The following is a 20184-nucleotide window of genomic DNA, read 5'->3' on the forward strand; positions in this document are numbered from 1 at the left end:
CAATACTGCATCCCCATCCTGGGAATGAGAACAAAAGGATACACTCTGACCATGCAGATTTAGCCATTTCATTCATTCTCACTTGGAAACATCTCCCAGTTCCCAAATGACATGATCAATCTTACAATGATTTGCTCTAATAGACTCACTAAACAGTCTTCTGAGTAATACTAATAGTCCACATTTGCATCGAGTTTTTAAATTTGCAAAAACTCCTTTGTTAATATTACACCATTGAATCATCACAGAACCCTTTGGTAATCCATCCATTTTAAATAGTACAAAAATTGAAATCCCATGGAATTAAGTGATTGGCTAAAGTTTCATGACTTTAAATAAATGGCAGGGTCAGTCATTCGAGTTTGAATTTCACATTCTATTTTACTGCCTCTGCCTTAATAATGAAATTTCCTGGCCTTACATCATTGTTTTAGTCAGCTTTTTTGCTGCTGTGACTAAAAGACCCGACAAGAACAATTGCAGAGGAGGAAAAGTTTATTTGAGAGCTCACAGTTTCAGAGGTCTGAGTCCATAGGCCTGCTCCATTCCTCAGGGCTTGAGGTGAGGAAAACATCATGGCAGAAGAGTGTGGTAGAGTGTTGGGGTCTTTACCCCCTTGCTCTTCTCGACAGTGACAAGGGAAGGGAGCACTCCCCAACAAGGCCAGACCAGAAAGGTAGGACCGACTGACTGCCTGCACCCAGCTCTCCGGGCGGAGGACAATCAGACGCATCAGGGAGACCAGTCACAGCAGGAACTCGTTTATTGAGGAAGTCATACAGCTTTTTATGTAGGGTTAAGGCTAGGCAGGAACCAATCAGCTTAAAGGTCAGCAAGGGGGGGAAGGATCACGCAGGCTAGAGTCCCATAGGACTATATGGCAAGCGGGAGCACGAGCTGATCACATGTTCACAGAACTGTGGTTAACCAATCCCTGACTGTGGTCCGATTATAGTCATTAACTTTTGAAACCGCCTTTGAGGACTTGATCTTGCTCACTAGCCAGGGAGTAAGGAGTCAGCCTGAGTTAGTTAACGTGTCATTAGTCCCAACAGTAGAGGGAAGCAGCTCACATGATCAGAGGCAGAGAGAGAGAGAGAGAGACTCTACTCGTCAGATACAAAATATATATCCCATAGCTACACCCCCAATGAACCACTTCCTCCAGCCACACCCTAAATACCTCCAGTTACCACTCAGTTAATCCCATCAGGGATCAATTCACTTATTATGTTAAGGATATAACCCAGTCATTTCTCCTCCAAACCTTCTTGCATTGTCTCATACATGAGCTTTTGGGGGACACTACATCTAAACCACAACAATCATTGTGCTAATTATCTGACTGTATTGAAATTAATATTGAAAATAGAAGTCAAAAATGTTGCATGCTATGCTATCTCCTCACAAATCTATGAGGTTATATAGAATACAGAGGGGTCATATCAGAGTGGAAATAGCACAGGATTTGACAATTTAGGATTTGACAAGCCCAGTCTCCAATGTTCATTATCCATGTAACTTTAGGCAAAGTAATCAATAACCCTGGACCTCAGTTTGCTCATTATAAGATGGGGATGATAATTACTATCAAATACACTTGCAAGGATTAGAAATTAAAACAAAAAGTATATCTTCTATTTATTTGCACCTAATAAATACTCCCTTTTATCAGTCATTATGGTTTTGTTATTAACTTCCACATCCTTAATTAATTAAATAAAAGATAAGGATTTCATTCAATCCCAGAACAATCTGTGGGTTTGGCGTGCTGACTTTAGATGGTGAAGTTATACAAAGTAATACAAAATTTGCCTTGCATCTTAATGGGTGACAAAAAAAGGGAACTTCTGATCGACTTTTAATGACGACTTAGTTGATATTTTTCCATTTCATGAACTGTAAACTGTTATATTGTCTGCAAAAATAAGTTTGATCTCAGAAACAATTACTTATTTCTAGAAATATGGAAACTCTGGAAGACACTAGGCAATTTGTTTTGTTAACCATCTGACAGTGCTATGCTCGATTTTGCATCTGATTTTTCCCCTATCCCTGTCATTGTCAATTACTTTGTACTATATCAGCATTTGGAAAATAGTTAATCAGGTTGGAGTGCCAGGCAGCCTTGAATCTGCTTTTGACTTAATCACAAACACACGCTGCTGCATTCATCAATTTTCCTTTGAAGTACGCTTCTTTACTGCAATGCTCTACCTTTGGATGTAGGATACATGTATGCTGATTTCCATGTCAGAGAACAATGAGATATAATCAGAAGTGCTAATGAGAATGAACAACCAAAACAAAGCAGTCAAGTAAATTTAAAGATATGACTTGGGGGCTGGGGAGATAGCTCAGCTGGTAGAGTGCTTGCCTTGCAAGCACACGGCCCTGAGTTCAATCCCCAGTACCGCAAAAAAAAAAAAAAAAGATATGACTTGGGAGAAAATCCAACCAGTTCAAATCCATGAAGTCTGTGTAAGTAAATGTCATATACCAAGAGATGACAACAATACCACATTCCACCAGAGGATATATGGTTAAAGGAGTGTATGAAAACATAAGAAAGAAATCTCAAAGATGGACTAAAGAACTGTATTAAAGAACACTACAATTTTTGCATGGAGACTCCGAAGGTAAGAAAATCATGGCAATTCCCTTATTATGACCTTAGTTTTTAAAAATCAAAGGTTGTTCTATGTTTTATAATTGAATTTAATGACAACTTTGTAGAACATCAGTACATGATCTGCATCTTTCTAGTTCATACTTATATCACTGCTATGGTTTGCATAAGTATCCCCCAAAGGTCCGTGTGTTAAAGGTTTGGTCCCCAGGGTGGTTCTATTGGGAAATAGTGGGACCTAAGGCTTCAGTGGAGATCCTTAGGTCATTAGGCACATGCCTTAAAGGGAATCCTGGGACCCCAGTCTCTTCTTGTTCTCTGTTTCTGTTTCCTGGTATGTGATGTGAGCAGTTTGCTATACCAGGCACTTCCTACCATTGCCACCCAGCACTCCCACTAGAGGCCCAAGCACGAGTCCACACAATCTTGGACGGGAATCTCCAGAATCATGAGCCACATAAACTTTTATCTCTTCTAAGTTAATTTTCTCAGGTATTTCATTATAGCAAGGCAAAGATGACCCTTACAATCACTGACTCTTGATGTCCCATAGTTACTGCCAGCCAGAAGAGTGAAATGTTAAAATTGTGTTTGCGTTCATCAAGGCAGCCAGTTCAGGAAATTCCCTACTTGTCCTTGGTGTTCTTAACAGCATGGACTTCTAAAGTACTTTCTGACCCACTAATTGCACATTTTATAACACCTTGTATCTAACTCATTTACTATCTCTTATGAGCCCCGAATAAACTTTTGAGGTAGGCCAGTAGATATCCCTATTTAGTCTATGAAGGAATCACCCTCCAAGAGCCACTGCCAAGTGAGTTGTCCTAAGTTTCATTACAGACTTCTAGACTAAACCATATGACTTTAAAGAAGACATTTTAAAAAGTGCTATTTTTATTTAATGTAACAATCTATATCATAGAAATACGATTTACTTTCAAGCTCTTACAGGAATTGCTCCTCTATAACCAAGGATTTAGCTTGATTAACTGACGATTATGAGCATTTAAGGCTGGAAGTTAGCAGCTGGATTTTGAAGGACAATAGTATAATATAAACAAGTAGTGTCCAGAGATGCAGTGCATGATGTGTGTCCAGAGATATGGTGGGTGATGTGTCCCTGAGAGTGAGTGGACATCTCTGAACTATTCAAGTTTCCTGTTTCTCATTCAAATCCTCTCCTACCCATCCTTTACAAAAATAAAATAAAGTATAATACCTACACAATTTTATCTCCCACTACTATGTCAAGACAGAAAGAGTCAACTGGGTGCAGTAGTACATGCCTGGAATCTCAGTTACTCAATAAGCTAAGGCAAGAGGATCTTAAATTTCAAGTCCAGGGGAACCCTGTTTCAAAATAAAAGGATCAGGACTGGAGCTCAGTAGTAGAGCAAATGAGGTTGTAGGTTTAATCCCTAGTATTAAAAAAAATCAATCTATAAATAAAATTTTAAAATAAAAAAAAGAGTTGAAGATGTTACTCCGTGGTCATGCACTTGCCTAGCAAGCCCAAAGTCCTGGATTCAATCCTCAGTACCACAAATGATGATGATGATGATGATGATAATAATAATAATAATAATAATAAATAATAATAGATTCACTCATTTCTTGTTATGCTATATTATAGCATCATTCTCAATTTCTCAACTGTAACTTGATTTCAACAATGAAGATTAATACTATGACAAACCTATATTCAGTCATTGTGAACCTTGAGTCTTCTGTGGCACCATAATGGGGGCTCACAACGGTCTTTAAGATAAGCCACTGGAGGGGCTGAGGTTGTAGCTCAGTGGTAGAGCACTTGCCTGGCACATGTGAGGCACTGGGTTCAATGCTCAGCACCACATAAAAATAAATAAATAAAATAAAGGTATTGTGTCCATCTACAAATTTAAACGATAAGCCACTGGTGTAACAGGAGGCATGATGACTTTTTTCACCACAAACCAGAAAGTACGCATACAATTGAATTATTGATCTTTCAAAGTTAACATAATGAGAAGAATAGAGAGTGCTGCTAAAACTCAGAAACATTCTTGGAAGTTCCTTTAGAATTGATTTGAAAGACACAAGTCTGTCTCATTGTGGTAAGACAGTTCATATACACTTGTGTGTGCATATGTATGCACACTGTATGATGTCTCCAAAAAAGATTTACCCAAGTTTGATTATCCACCATATGCACAAGAATTGACTTGAGATTCTCTTAGAAGTAGCCAAAATTCAAATCTTTAAATATTTGATATTCAAAATGAATGTATTCTACCAGTGGTGTTAAAATTGATTTTTTAATTGAATCCAAATATTAATCTTGCCTGTTGAGACCATTACAAAACTCTTTCTTGTTCTCCCTCACTCTTTCTCTCATTCTCCCTGAACCATCCCATTCTTTTATGGAGGGGGAATAGAGTACTATTATTTGTTGAATACCAGAGTGCCGGTTAGTGCATTTCCATCTGGCCCTCACACCTGTGAGACACATTGTTCCTCTTTGTAATCATTGAGCAAACCGAGGCTCAGGTAGGTACAGTGCCTTCCTGATGAGTGTGGCTTAACCGCCTACCTCAGTTGGGCTCCACAAGCGAGTATTCTTTGACCACAATGCTGCAACTCTGAAGGCAACAAAGTCCATTTTGCAGGTTTAGGTTCTGATATTATACATTTTTGAAATGAATTAAATTACTCTATGATCATACCTCACATTTCAGAAATGTCATATTTATGGGAACTTTAGTGTATATATATATAGTTCAATTTCATTTCTTCTTTCACAAAAATACTCTCTTGGTTCCATTTAACTTATATGGCTATAAAATGTTATTATACCCTTTTATCTGAATTAGCTAACAGGAAAACCTAAAGCAATGCCTAGTGATCTGAATGATGTTCATCATAAGAAAAATTCAAGCTGTCAAAAACTATACCCTACCACATGAGCAGACCCCTGCTAACTTCAGTACTTCCTACCATTAGCCCTTTTGAGTTGGCATAATACCTTTATCCAATTAGGCTTTTTCAGTGGGTGAAGAAAAAGAGAGAACCCTGTTTTCCTCTGCCATTTTCAATGTTTCATTATATAAAAGGAAAAATATCAAATAGATTTTGTGGATTAGTAGTTTTTATAGCAGGAAGTAGGCCACAACGTGTTTATCAGACAGAACAGAGAACTTTAACAAAGGCAGAAAGGTTTGGGGAACAAAGGGTACATTCTGATTAAATGTGCATTAGTCACCAGCTCAACTCAGTTCATGTTATTAGCCCACTAAAAGCCACCTGGAAAAGAGTGAAAAGGAACGTTCTCTAGAGATTACCCCACTTTCTAACATTCAAGACAAATGTTTGAAATAAAAGATTAAATTGTGCCATGCATTGTGGTATTTTAATGTTTACTTCATTTACTATCTATGCATAGCATAAATTTTGCAGCATCTTTTGGAGGAAAACTGGGAAAAAATTAGTTTGGGGCATGATTTGTTATGATTTGTTACCAACACAGACATTCAAAAGTGGTTAACTATAGAACTAATAAATGTTAAGACATATTTTTAATGTATTTTTTTCTTCTTCCTTAAACATTAATTCTCTTCAGAGACTTTCTTAAGGGTTTTCTAGTCATTTCTTCTATAGAGACAGAATAGGATAATATATATATATATATATATATACATAGGTTTCCTTTATCTTGACAAATGCATAAATTCTATTTATCTATTATCATTAGGATGCTGTGGTGGGGTAAATAAAATTTCAGTAAAACAAAAGTCATACCTGAGGTGATAAAAATTAAGCAGATACCCAGGTGTACTCACTTTAGGAAGAAATGTGTCTAACAATGTATCATACTTCTGTGACTGTTTAAAAGGAGTGTTATCATTGAAACATTCCTTAATGCCTCATACTATCATTAGAGACATTGGTTTCAGGATATTGTGGTTTCCATTCTCAGTGATGACCATCAGTGCTAGTAAATATGTAAATATATTTCCCTAAGTGCCTATATTTATATAAGTGTGATTGTGTGGTTATCTCTATCACAACGGCTTATCATTTCTCAAAATGCTGGCTTCCCAATGAAACCTCTGAACACCACCCCCTCCTTCCCGCACTCATGTGATTCAACACAAACACACACTTTTACCCCCGTCTCTGTCTCTCCTTACATCTATTCCCTGCCTTATGAAACCTAGGCTGTACTTAGGATCACCAGAGAAACCAAATAACAAACTTGTTAAATCAAGTTTGACATAATGCAAAAGTGCACTACCCTAAGGCAGAGTCCAATCCACATCCTGCAGAATTTCCTCATCACCCAAAAAAGGCACTCTTTATTTTGAGCATATAGCTATTTAGAGAATCATTAAGAATGCCAGCTGTCCAACCACCACCAGATAGATGAAGCTTGACTCTTCTACCTCTCTCTAATAAACTCAGTTGAAATTTCCTTCTTTATAGAGATTATACTCAGTGGCCCCCTGTACACTGGCAAACAGAACTTCTCTCTCTCTCTCTCTCTCCTCTCTCTCTCTCTCTCTCTCTCTCTCTCTCCTTCTCGCTCTCTCTCTCTCTCTCTCTCTCTCTCTCTCTCTTCCTTCCTTCTTTCTTTCTTCCCCTTCCGTGTCCTTTTTCACAGAGTTTTAATGTACTGCTTCTACTAAAAGTACTAATTTGCTTACTTTAAAAATTCCCCTAACAGTATTTTGCTGAATTTTCAAATACAAATCGAGTGTGAGGGAGTCATTTCAAGTGTTCCCTCCTCTTTAGGAGGTAGTGATCTCACCCCTAATTGCAGTGCTGTAGACCCCAAAGCCATTAAATAATAAGGTCTCAATCAAACAGATTAACTGAATTTATCGGGCAAATGACCTTAATAAGAAGTCTTTAATAAAATATTTGTCTTTCTTGTAAGAGAGCTTGGGAGACTTTGTTTACTATAAGTCACTATTCCAGAATAGAAATAAATGACTGAAAATCAAACTAAGTGAAGAAATTTAATTTTTTTAAAATCAACTTAAAATCTGTCCTGGGTCAATACAAATTCAGCCTCATTTCTTAAACCTTCTATATATCCAATTATGGTCCAGTCCAAATTGATGTTCACAAAAATAGCCCTTGGTCATTGCAAGAGCTTTAGTGGCCCAAGAAAAAAAATCAATTATGTTCGGTACATTCTACCCCCTAGAGTATAATAGCAGCAATATAACTTCAGGAAATTTCTTAACAATGATTGAACCATACCATCTTCTTATTAACTCTGTCTTAGCCATACAGCTCAGTTGAACAGAACTGCCTCTTTGCCAAATTAGAATTAATAAACTTTTATTATGTTTATTCCTTCTTTAAAATAGTTCATATGGTTCTCAAGTGTCAAAATCTATTATTTTCTTGCTTTCTGAAATTTGTTTATACCAGAAAAAAAACTTATTGCAATAAAATTCAAACAATACAGAAAAGAAAATATTAATTTAAAATAGGTTAGAAAATGAAGAAAAAAATACAACAAAAGTAGGAAAGTAAAATTGAGACCAGGAGTGAGGTAAGCACAAAAATGCAGGCTATTAAAACCCTTTACACTTGCTAGTGTAAACCATAATTTTGTCTGTGCTCGTTTTAGCAGACAAGTATTTGCTTTGAAATTCTTTGTTTCATGGAAAACCAAACAGAGCTATTGTACACAAGTCAGTAAGAGCCTGTTAACATGAACTAAAACCAGTCTCTGAAGCTCAAACAGAAAACAGGCCAACAACTTTTCACACAACCTTTATAGATCACCAAAATGCCACAGCACAGTAGGGAAGGGATGCAGAAGACCTCCAGTCTCCAGACGTCAGTTGGCAGATCCACAGAACCACTGGTCTTGACAAATCAGTGTGAAAGGAAGAGGCACAAACACATGACTTTGTCCCCTAGGCACCATTTACCCTGAGTCTGTCACTATAAAACAGCCTATTATAGAAGACTGTATTTATCTGATTCTTGTACTGTCCAAAAACTGCCTTCAGAGTAAAACCCTAATCTGTAAAACTCTGACTAATACAAAGTAATAAGAAGAAGAAGGTTCATGTCTGTAAATCAGCTTCATTAAATTTTAGTTTTGCTTAGTGTATTATAAATATTGAGGTTTCCTCCTCTGATAAGAAGGGGCCAGGCCTCTGTAGGCCAGGTCAGGACTCTGGTGTGGAGAAGGGGTTTCCTAATAAAGTGGCAGACAGATCCTGGCAGGTAGTCTGAAATCCACATTGCGAATCTAAATGGTACTCAGCAAAAAGAGGGAGGCAATGCAGCCAAGGAGGCCAGAGACCAGGGAAGCAGAGCTGCAGACGCTGAGGGCAGAATTGTGGTCCTCAGTAACTCTCTTTATCCTTTTCCTAAGGTCACTGTTGTCAGTCAGATGAGAGCATTTCAAGGGAGCAAAGAACTGTTATGGGGCTTAAAGGCAACCAAAATTCTGTCACACGATGACTTCAAATACATGCCAGATATCATTTAACTCATAATCGTAGACATTCAGGACTGAAGAGAGCACCTCACCCAGTCTGAACTTGCTGCAGTAGGGTCGCTTATGGAGATTGCCCCTTGCCCTCAAATTTTGACCATCTATATCCACGAAGAGGGTCTTAATAGCTGAATAATGGATAATGTACTTTTCACATTACCCAGGGACCATGTTACTTGCTTAGACTAGACTTAGAGGAAGGAGATTCTAGGTGTAACCTGCATCTGGGTATCCAGTTTTCAGATAGAAATATTATCCAATTTAGCAAATATAAAGTATGAAGGAACAAAGCAGATCAGGCAGACAGAAGTTTACCCTTTTTTATGACAGTTGCAATTTTCTTAGGTGCTTAATTAAAGGGTAGGTATGTAAGTCCTCAGAATAGAGCTGAGTTATATTGCCAATAAATTATAGTCAAATTCAGAAATACTACAGCAGGAAGAAAACTACTACTATAATCAAGCAAGGTGATAAAGATCACAAGTAGAAATAAACTTTTAAAAATATTATTTATCTATTTTACTACACCTAAAACATGAAGACTTCAGAAGTCTTTCACCTCTAAGAAACTGAAAATACATGCCTTATTATCTTTGAATAGGGTGTTTAAAAGAAATGGAATAAGGTAGAGACACTAAAGAAGCCATATGAATTAATGTTCAGTAGAAATCTTCATGAAAAGACAATGATCATATTTGTATTGAACTCAGACTTCATGTTAGGACCATGATGTTTTAGGGTAAGTAGAAGGTAGACAATAGATTCTGTGCTAGTCAGCTTTTTGTTGCTGTGGCCAAAATACCTGAAAAGAACAACTTAGAGGAGGAAAGATTTATTCTGGCTCATGGTTTTAGAGGTTCAGTCCATGGTCAGATGGCTCCAAGGCAAAATCATCATGGCAGAAGGTCATAGCAAAGGAAATCTGCAAAACTCATGGCAACTGGGAAGTGGGAAAGGAGGTATAAATCCTTCTAGGACATGCTCCCAGTGACCTACTTCCTCACTTCCTCCAACTGGGTCCTACCTCTACTAATTCATCAATCTATCAATGGATAAGTCCACTGATTAGGTCATGAGGTCAGAGTCCTTGTGATTCAATCATTGCCTAAAAGCCCATCTCTGAACCTTGCTGCATTGGGAAATATATGATACTTTCAAGATGTGAACTTTTGTGGAGACATTCCAATTCAAGTCATAACAATTCTATGAAATAGGAATTGTTCTAGAAGCTGGAGATGTAGCTCAGTGGCAGAGCATTTGCCTAAAATTCGTGAGGCAGAGTTTGATCCCCAGACCCACCAAAAAAAAAAAAAAAGAGGAGGAGGAGGGGGAGGGAGGGGGGGAGGGGGAGAAGGAGAAGAAGAGAGGAGGGCATGGTTGCACATGCCTGTAATCCCCGTGGCGCTCAGGAAGCTGAGGTCCATCCTCGGCAACTTAGCAAGGCCCTTAGCAACGTAGCCAGACACTGTCTCAAAATTTTTAAAAAAATTTATAAAGGACTGGGAATGTGGCTCCAGTTCCCTGGGTTCAATCCCCGGTACCAAAAGAAAAAAGAAAAACAACATTGTTCTACAAACTGAGACTCCCTAGGCCTCAGGTCCCTACTCTGGAAATGAGGGAGTTAAAACATTATTATCCGCTAGCCTGCAAATTGTATGAATCTAGTTCAGGTTTGAGAATTTTTGTATTTGGTATGACTGTGAAATGGCTTCCATTAGCAGTTTCCTTTTCAGTTGAAATAAAATCCATGGTAATTTGTTTAGAAAATTGAAGGAGAATGTGAACTGTATTAGATGAGAGAATACTGTGAAGGATTTATTCTCTCTAGGTTGAATTGTGCCTATCTGTCAAACATATCTGGCTATTCTGAGTCAATTTTTGCTTTTATACATATTTTAAGGGAGGGAAGAAGGATTGTTACCAAGATATAAGATATTACGTTATAATAGAGCAGATTCAGGTCAATATGATGGAGAAAGAAAAATATTTACAAGCTGTTTAGAACCAATATCTCTCTCTCACACACACACACACACACACACACTCGTCCAGCAAGACAGAGTAGACTCACAGACCATAATAGCTAACATCGCATAATGACTTCAGGTCACATTTTTACATCAGCTTCATCAACTTGCAAACCATGGTTGGAAATTCAATGCAGTCGACGTTTTTGAGTGCCTTCTATGTGTATAGCCTGATGTAGGTGCGGTGGAAAATACAATAATGTACAAGACATGACACTTCTAACAAAGACTCCTCATGTGACCAAACTTTAGTCAGGCCCCTAAACCTGCTTCCAGGCCCATTTGTGAAAATCCAGTTTTTGTAAAGAAATCTACTAAGTCGGATTATTAAAAAAAAAAAAACCCATGCTTAATATTTGTTCAGGTTCCTCATCCTCCACCCTCTCCTAGGAGAAGCCTGATCATCCTGGCCTGTCTTTACTGAGAATAATATTGGGATTTAACCAGAATCTTCCTGAGGCCTAATGTTTCCTCTTAGAAAATTTTCATCCACTTCCCCAAATGCTCCTTCTTGGCAATAAATTTCCACTTGCCCAGCTGTATTCAGAATTCAGTCCAATCCCTCTCCCCAACTACAAGATCCCATTGCAGTGGTTCCTATACCTTTTGCCATGCTTATCCCATCCCCCAAAATAAAATCCACCTCACTACCTTTTAAAAGTGGGATGAATAAATTTTTTCTTTAACTCTTTTCACCAAGAACTCATAAAATAGGGGAAATAGGAAAAAGGCTATTTGAAAAAGACAAATACATATGAAAAATGCTAAGGTGAGGATGCACTAATGAAAACTATGATCTAAGAGCAAATTGAAGTAGAGCATCTACCTTGGAGGAGGTAAAAAATATTCTGCAATTGTTGGTATCAGATCTAGGCATTGAAATCTGGGTAGAACTCCCACAGTAGGGTCCAGGGTGGAGAAGTAGCAGAGTACTCAAAGGCAGTAGAAGGAAATTCAACAAGGAAGGAAAATAAAAGATGTATGTCTTAATCTGTGCTGCTATAACAAAAATATTTGAGACTAGGTAATTAGAAAACAAACAAAAACAAATTTATTTTCTCACAGGTCCAGAGTCTGGGAGTCCGAGATCAAAGTACTGGCAGATTGAGTGTCTGGCAAAGGCTACACTTTGCTTCCAAGATGGTGCCTTCCTGCTGCCTCCTCACATGGTGGAAGGGAGCAAAAAGTGACAATGTCATGACCTCACACCATAGAAGAGGTAGAAGGGTCATGCAACTCTCAAGAGGCTTTTTTTTTTTTTTTTTTTTTTACTTCAGAGCAGGTCCCCTGGTGGGGAAGACCATTTTTGTTTGTTGGTTGGTTTGTTTTTTAAATTTCTTTTTATTGTAAACAAATGGGATACACGTTGTTTCTGTTTGTACATGCAGTAACAGCATACCATTTGCGTAATCATACATTTACATAGGGTAATGGTGTTTGATTCATTCTGTTATTTTTTCCTTCCCCCCACCCCTCCCATCCCTCTTTTCCCTCTATACAGTCCCTCCTTCCTCCATTCTTGCCCCCCTCCCACCTCCCATTATGTGTCATCATCCGCTTATCAGCGAGATCGTTCGGCCTTTGGATTTTTGAGATTGGCTTATCTCTCTTAGCATGATATTCTCCAATTTCATCCTGCAAATGCCATAATTTTATTATTCTTTATAGCTGAGTAATATTCAATTGTGTATATATACCACAGTTTCTTTATCCATTCATCAATTGAAGGACATCTAGGTTGGTTCCACAGTCTGGCTATTGTGAATTGAGCAGCTATGAACATTGATGTGGCTGTATCTCTATAGTATGCTGATTTTAAGTCCTTTGGGTATAGGCCAAGGAGTGGGATAGCTGGGTCAAATGGTGGTTCCATTCCAAGCTTTCTGAGGAATCTCCATACTGCTTTCCAGAGTGGCTGCACTAATTTGCAGCCCCACCAGCAATGTATGAGTGTACCTTTTTCCCCCACATCCTCGCCAACACCTGTTGTTGCTAGTATTCTTCATAATCGCCATTCTAATAGGGGTGAGATGGAATCTTAGTGTAGTTTTGATTTGCATTTCTCTTATTACTAAAGATGGTGAACATTTTTTCATATGTTTGTTGATTGTTTGTAGATCTTCTTCTGTGAAGCGTCTGTTCATGTCCTTAGTCCATTTGTTGATTGGGTTATTTGTATTCTTGGTGTAGAGTTTTTTGAGTTCTTTATATATTCTGGAAATTAGTGCTCTATCTGAAGTATGAGTGGCAGACATTTCTCCCACTCTGTAGGCTCTCTCTTCGCATTGCTGATAGTTTCCTTTGCTGAGAGAAAGCTATTTAGTTTGAATCTATCCCAGTTATTGATTCTTGCTTTTATTTCTTGTGCTATGGAAGTCCTGTTAAGGAAGTCTGATCCTAAGCTAGTAAGGTGAAGATTTGGACCTACTTTTTCTTCTGTAAGATGCAGGATCTCTGGTCTGATTTCAAGGTCCTTGATCCATTGTGATTTGATTTTTGTGCAAGGTGAGAGATAGGGGTTTATTTTTCTTCTGTTGTGTATGGATTTCCAGTTTTCCCAGCACCATTTGTTGAAGAGGCTATCTTTTCCCCATTGCATATTTTTGGCACCTTTGTCTAGTATGAGAAAATTGTATTTATTTGGGTTTGTGTCCGTGTCCTCTATTCTGTACCATTGATCTACCTGTCTATTTTGGTGCCAATACCATGCTGTTTTTGTTACTATTGCTTTGTAATATAGTTGAAGTTCTGGTATTGTGATACCCCCTGCTTCACACTTCCTGCTAAGGACTGCTTTAGCTATTCTGGGTTTCTTATTTTTCCAGATGAATTTCATAATTGCCTGCTCTATTTCTGTAAGGTACATCATTGGGATTTTAATTGGAATTGCATTGATGTATAGCACTTTTGGTAGTATGGCCATTTTGACAATATTAATTCTGCCTATCCAAGAACATGGGAGATCTTTCCATCTTCTAAGTTCTTCCTCAATTTCTTTCTTCAATGTTTTGTAGTTTTCATTGTAGAGATCTTTTACCTCTTTGGTTAAATTGATTTCCCAAATTTTTTTTTTTTTTTTTTTGAGGCTATTGCAAATGGAGTTGCTTTCCTCATTTCCCTTTCAGCTGTTTCATTGCTTGCATATAAAAATGCTTTAGTGGGCTGGGGATATAGCTCAGTTGGTAGAGTGCTTGCCTTGCAAGCACAAGGCCCTGGGTTCAATCCCCAGCACTGCAAAAAAAAAAAAAAAAAATGCTTTAGATTTATGCATGTTGATTTTGTAGCCTGCTATTTTGCTGAATTCATTGATGAGGTCTAGAAGTTTTCTGCAGGAGGTTTTTGGATCTTCTAAATATAGAATCATGTCATCAGCAAATAGTGACAGCTTAAGTTCCTCTTTTCCTATTCATATCCCTTTAATTTCTTTGGACTGCCTAATTGCTCTGGCTATAGTTTCGAGGACAATGTTGAATAGAAGTGGTGAAAGAGGACATCCCTGTCTTGTTCCCGTTTTTAAAGGGAATGGTTTCAGTTTTTCTCCATTAAGAATGATGTTGGCCATAGGCTTAGCATAAATAGCCTTTACAATGTTCAGGTATGTTCCTACTATCCCTATTTTTTTTAGTGTTTTGAGCATGAAGGGGTGTTGTATTTTGTCGAACGTTTTTTCTGCATCAATTGAAATAACCATATGATTCTTATCCTTAAGTCTATTGACATGATGGATTACTTTTATTGATTATGGATGTTAAACCATCCTTGCATTCCAGAGATGAACCCCACTTGATCGTGGTGCACAATTTTTTTTAATATGTTTTTGGATACGTTTGCCAATATTTTGTTAAGGCTCTTTGCATCTATATTCATCAAGGATATTGGTCTAAAATTTTCTTTCCTTGATGTGTTTTTTCCTGGTTTGGGTATGAGGGTGATATTAGCTTCATAGAATGAGTTTGGTAGGGTACCCTCCTTTTCTATTTCCTAGAATAATTTGAGAAGAATTGGAATGATTTCTTCTTTGAAGGTCCTATAGAACTCGGCTGAGCATCAGTCTGGTCCTGGGCTTTTCTTGATGGTAGATTTTTAATGGCTTCTTCTATTTCATTGCTTGATATTGATCTGTTTAAATTGTGTATGTCCTCCTGGTTCAGTTTGGGAGGAGCATATGTCTCCAGAAATTTGTCAATGTCTTCAGTAGTTTCTATTTTGTTGGAATATAGATTTTCAAAGTAGCTTCTCATTATGTTCTGTATCTCAGTGGTGTCTGTCGTGATATTTCCTTTTGCATCACGAATTTTAGAAATTCGAGTTTTCTCTCTCCTTCTCTTTGTTAGTGTGGCTAAGGGTTTGTCTATTTTGTTTACTTTCTCAAAGAACCTACTTTTTGTTTTGTCAATTTTTTGAATTGTTTCTTTTGTTTCAATTTCATTGATTTCAGCTCTGATTTTAATTATTTCCTCTCTTCTACTACTTTTGCTGTTATTCTGTTCTTCTTTTTCTAGGGCTTTGAACTGTAATGTTAGGTCATTTAGTTGTTGACATTTCATTCTTTTCTGGAATGCGCTCCATGCAATGAATTTTCCTCTTAGTACCACTTTCATAGTGTCCCAGAGATTTTGATATGTTGTATCGTCGTTCTCATTGAGCTCTAAGAATTTTTTTATCTCCTCCCTGATGTTTTTTGTTATCCATGTTTCATTCAATAGCATATTATTTAGTCTCCAGGTGTTGGAGTAATTTCCCTTTTTTATTTTGTCATTGATTTCTATTCTCAGTCCATTATGATCTGATAGAACACAAGGCAGTATCTCTATTTTTTTGCATTTCCTAAGGGCTGCTTTGTGGCATAACATATGGTCTATTTTTGAGAACATTCCATGTGCTGCTGAAAAGAAAGTGAATCTGCTCATTGATGGATGGAATATTCTATCTATGTCTATTAAGCCTGGGTTATTGATTGTGTTATTGAGTTCTATGGTATCTTTGGTTGGTTTTTGTTTGGAAGATCTATCTAGTGGTGACAGCCATGAAATACAGTCACCCAGAATTATTGTGTTGTGGTCTATGTGATTCCTGAAATTGAGAAGGATTTGTTTGATGTACAGGGATGCACAATTGTTTGGGGCATAAATATTTACTATCATTATGTTTTCCTGATTTATGGTTCCCTTAAGCAGTATGAAATGTCCTTCTTTATCCCTTCTGACTAACTTTGGCTTGAAGTCCACTTTATCTGATATAAGGATGGAAACCCCCGCTTTTTTACTGAGTCCATGTGTGTGGTAGTTTTTTTCCCGTCCTTTCACCTTTAGTCTGTGGATGTCTTTTTCTATGAGATGAGTCTCTTGCAGGCAGCATATTGTTTGGTCTTTCTTTTTAATCCATTCTGCCAGTCTATGTCTTTTGATTGATGAGGTTAGGCCATTAACATTCAGGGTTTTTATTGAGATATGATTTGTATTCCCAGTCATTTGGCTTATTTTTGGTTTTTAAGTTGGCTTGGTTTCTCCTTTGAGTGGTTTTTCTCTAAGGTAGTTCCTCACTTTGTTGACCTACATTGTTGTTTTTCATTTCTTCCTCATGGACTATTTTGTTGAGAACATTCTGTAGCGCTGGCTTTCTATTTGTAAATTCTTTTAACTTTTGTTTATCATGGAAGGATTTTATTTCATCTTCAAATCTGAAGGTTAGTTTTGCTGAGTATAGGATTCTTGGTTGGCAACCATGTTCTTTCAGAGCTTGAAATATGTTGTTCCAGGCCCTTCTAGCTTTTAGAGTCTGGGTTGAGAAGTCAGCTGCTGTCTGTATTGGTCTCCCTCTATAAGTAATCTGATGCTTTTCTCTGGTGGCCTTCAAAATCCTATTTTTATTTTGAATGTTAGGCATTTTCATTATAATGTGCCTTGGTATGGATCCGTTGTGATTTTGTGCATTTGGTGTTCTGTAAGCCTCTTGTATTTGATTTTCCATTTCATTCTTCAGGTTTGGGAAATTTTCTGATATTATTTCATTGAATAGGTTGTTCATTCCTTTGGTTTGTATCTCTGTGCCTTCCTCAATCCCAATAATTCTTAAATTTGGTCTTTTCATGATTTCCATAGTTCTTGGAGATTCTGTTCATGATTTCTTACCATCTTCTCTGTTTGGGCAACTTTATTTTCAAGATTAAATATTTTGTCTTCATTGTCTGAGGTTCTGTCTTCCAAGTAGTCTAGTCTTTTGGTGATGCTTTCCATTGAGTTTTTTATTTGGTTTATTGTTTCCTTCATTTCAAGGATTTCTGTTTGTTTGTGTTTTTTTGTTTTGTTTTGTTTTGTTTTGTGTTTTTTTGAGAATCTCTATCTTTTTGTTGAAATGATCTTTTGCTTCCTTCAGGTGCTCTTTCAGCTTATTGGTATTATCATTCATTGCCTGCATTTGCTCTCTTATCTCATCCTTTGCTTCATGAATCATCTTAATCATGTATAATCTGAAGTCCTTTTCTGACATTTATTCTAACATACTGTCATTGGATTCTGTTAATATAGAATCTGGATTTGTTTGGGTCATTTTCTTCCCTTGTTTGTTCATGTTGTTCATGTATCTTCCCCTCTAGCACTGCAGATCTGGGGTATTGCAGATTTCCCCCTATAGGCTTATAGTGGCCCTATAGGTTTCCAAAACCCTTTCTTTAAGGGGAGATCAATATTAGCAGTGCCCAATTCAGACACTATGCAATCCTAGACCAAATAGCCCCTATGAGGACAATAGCAAAATTGTCATAATAAACAGAATAAGTTCAAATATTATCTTCAGTAAAACAAACAGATTTGCAATAGGTCTGCAGTTTCAAATGGAGGACAAAGAGGATGCGGAGGAATGTAGACTGTGGCTGTTTATGGGATAAGAAAAGAATATACAGAAGTTCTAGAAAATAGAAAGGGTGAGAGTGTAATCAAAAGAAATTGGATGTTAGCATGCAAAAAAGGGAGAAAGAGACTCTGAGGGAACAGGTAAACAAAAGGAAAAGAGGGAACAGGTAAACAAAAGGAAAAGAGAGCAAGAAAAGTAAAGAAATAAAAACTTAAACTTTTTCAATAAGGAGAAAAAAGAAAATCTACAGTATAACAGTCATATAGTAATGAAACCTCCCAGAGTTCAGTAGCCTGATGCATGAGAGGTACCTGACAATGAGCTTCAAGTCTCCATCAGGCGTCTCAGGATGGGATTTGCCCCACCTAAAGATCGGAGCTCCGGCTTCCAGGATTATCCAAGATGTCCGCTCTGGCTTCCAAATGTGTTGGCAAATGGGGAGCTGCAGCTCAGGGTGTGGCCGTGGTCAGCAGGAGGTTCTGAAGATGGGATGAGGTTGGTCAGGCAGGGGTCCTGGAGGTCAGGTGTGTTTGGTGTGGTTGCGGGATCCTGGAGGCCTGGTGCAATCAGTCGGTCTGGGGTCCTGGTGATAGGGCGCAGTCAGTTGGTCTGGGGGTCCTGGCAACAGGGAGCAGTCAGTCGATATGAGGGCCCCAGAGGCAGGGAGTGATCGGTCGGGCTGAGGGATCCTGGAAATGGGGCTCAGTCAGTCCGGCCAGGGGTCCTACGGGGCCTGGCTGTTGTGTCAAAATGGTAGCAGCCACGTGTATTCAAACCTGCAGGTACTGTGACAGAGAACTTCCAGGCAGCAGCAGGCAGCTGGCGCTCCACTGGTGGTCTGCGGTCAGTTTGCTGACTATTGTCAGACGATTGGGAGGTGAACCTCGTCGTTGGGTGATGGATAGGTGTAAGGCAGGTGATGGACGGGCAAGAGGCAGGCAAATGGCGGATGATAGTCACCTGACAGTGAGCAATCAAGAAACAGATATCCTCTCCAGAAGGCTTTTTTATAAGGGTACTAATTCCACTCACAAGGGTGGAACCCTCAGACTTAAACACTTCCCAAAAAAGCTCACTCCTTTTTTTTTTTTTTTTTTTTTGGTTGGCACTGGGAATTGAACCTAGGGGCGTTTAACCACTAAACTACATCCCCAGCCCTATATATAAAAGCAAGGTGCTAAGTAATTCAGTGAGATCCTGTCTCTAAATAAAATACAAAATAGGACTGCAGATGTGGCTCAGTGATTGAGTGCCCCTAAGTTCAATCCCTGGTACCCAAAAAGTAAATAAAAAGAACATTAACTAGTCTATGGCAGCATTCTGTTGCTGTGAATTTTCTAGTTACGCTGTTGAATATCTACGAGAAACAATTACAAAGCTATTAAATTAATCTCTTTTCCAGAACAATCACATTTTAGCTTCCTCATTTAGGTGTGGCTAACTTGGCAATTGCAATCTGTATTATGGTAAATTTTGCATTTAATGGTTATAGTGGCTACCTTTTCATGAAATAATCAATTTATGTACAGAGGAGTAAATTGGTTTTGCAGCCCAGAACTAGTGCACTAAACAAATGAAGCAAAATGAAATTCGATTATAATAAATCTAATATGGTAGATGGCATATTTAATAAAACTCATTGCTTTTCATAGATAAGGAATCCTAGATATAGATGTGTCCAATAAAATGTTAATTATGCCATCAGAGAATTATACAATATCTCATCTGTGGTGGAAAAGATAGGAAGACTACATAATTACTTCATTGAAAAATTAAATAGTATTATCTTCTTTGTAAAAAGCTATGCCAAGAATCTTAATAAATTCTTAGCTGATATTTTCAGAAAAAAATGTATTTTATTTTTAACTAGTGCAATACAAAACATTTTAAGTGGATGGAATAAGTCTAGCAAAACTATTTGAGATTCATATTTCCAAACTGCTCAATAATTATGAAATGAATTCACTTATTTAACTTACTTTCCAGTATGATAAATCAAAACTATGTCATTGTAGAGATCAGGAAATTGATTTGAAAAAATGAATTATTATTCTGGGTTTCCACTCCAAGTCAATGTAAATTAAGATTAAAACTTGGATATCAGAGAGTATTTGTTGAGATTTGAATCCTGAACTTCAGTCTTATTCTTCCTGTTGAAATTAATTTGGTAC

Source organism: Sciurus vulgaris (genome assembly GCF_902686455.1).
Source record: "Sciurus vulgaris genome assembly, chromosome: 7".
In the NCBI taxonomy this organism is placed as follows: Eukaryota; Metazoa; Chordata; class Mammalia; order Rodentia; family Sciuridae; genus Sciurus; species Sciurus vulgaris.